Source organism: Stigmatopora argus, chromosome 3, assembly GCF_051989625.1.
Source record: "Stigmatopora argus isolate UIUO_Sarg chromosome 3, RoL_Sarg_1.0, whole genome shotgun sequence".
NCBI lineage: Eukaryota > Metazoa > Chordata > Actinopteri > Syngnathiformes > Syngnathidae > Stigmatopora > Stigmatopora argus.
In genome coordinates, this window is record NC_135389.1 from 8,121,384 (window position 1) to 8,122,772 (window position 1,389).

At 41.8% G+C, this 1,389-nt stretch overlaps 1 non-coding gene across 1 annotated transcript; it reads right to left on the minus strand.

Moving 5' to 3' along the window:
* Positions 1-960: 960 nt before the first annotated feature.
* On the minus strand, positions 961-1,033 carry trnar-acg (transfer RNA arginine (anticodon ACG)). The gene has a single exon. It is a non-coding gene; the product is annotated as a tRNA-Arg (tRNA).
* Positions 1,034-1,389: the final 356 nt, after the last annotated feature.

Genomic DNA, 1,389 nt, shown 5'->3' on the forward strand with positions numbered 1-1,389 from the left:
AGAGTCCAACGGGATCAAATTCTCATTTTCCCCAATACTGTAGTGCGTGTATTTTAGGACATATTGATTCCTTTAATCATATCATGTAACTTGTAGTATTGCGATTGGCTGAGAATCAATTCAGGGTTTACTTTAGACCATTGTGAGGATAAACAGGACGATTGAGGGTTCGATCCCAGGTTGGTCGTCACTGTGTGGAGTTTTCATGTTGTTCCCAGGCCTGTGTGGGATTGCTCCGGGTACTCTGGTTTCCTCCCACATCCCAAAAACATGCATGTAGGCTGGTTGAACACTAAATCGCTTCTAGGTATGAGTGTGAACGTGAATGCTTGCCTCTCTCGTTGTGCCCTGCGATTGGCTGGCCACCAATTTGGGGTGACCCCTGCCTGGTGTCTGAAGTCAGCTGGGGTAGGCTCCAGCACCTCCAATGACACTTGTGGGGATAAGCAGCACGGAAAATGAAAGTTACTTATATTTATTCATTCATTTTCTGAATCACTTTATCCTCACTAGGGTTGCGTGGGGTGCTGGGGCCTATCCCAGCTGACTTTGGGCACAAGGCGGGGGACCCTTGTACGGATAGATGTTACAGAAAATTAATGAATATGTACTATAGCACTGAAACCTTACTATACTACTACAGGAGCACTCAGAAATTTAGAATAACCTGTCAGATCAGTAGTCTTGTTTTGCCTGAATGCTTCTGAGCCAGCCTAACTGTCTTATTTTAAATTTAAAAAAAAGAGGCACTCGAAACGTGCCATTGGCAGCCACTTCAGCTTTTAATCATGGGAACTTTGGTACGACATTGTCAGCCATTTTAGCATTCATAGAGGAATTGGGAACATTGGCTGCCATTTCCAAACTTGAATATTTATGCAAAAATCACATGGTTTCCGCTTCATGGACGCCACTTTTGGGGGATCTTGGTCAACATTGAGATGTGTGAGAAAAAAAATTCGAGCCAGCCAGGAGTCGAACCTAGAATCTTCTGATCCGTAGTCAGACGCGTTATCCATTGCGCCACTGGCCCGATGTACGGAGAGGGCGTAATACCTGTACTTAACCAAAATTTTCAGTAGTATGTATCTTCACCTGCAGATTGTGTGAATACGGATATTGGCCTCTTTATAATTATCAGTCTGTTAAACATAAAAACAACCCAGCCCCCTAAAATAAAAAAATGGTCACCACGGTCAAAATAAAAATATATTATGACGTACAAAAGACGCGTTTACCATTTTTATAATAATTGTGGTTGTATTAATATTGTTTAACCTCAGAACGTTTTTAGAATTGAAAACCAAACATGTCAAATCACAAAAATGGGAAATAAGGCTAAAAAGTAACCGGTAGTTATCTGTTCAATAACTTCCGGTTCCTTCTGGA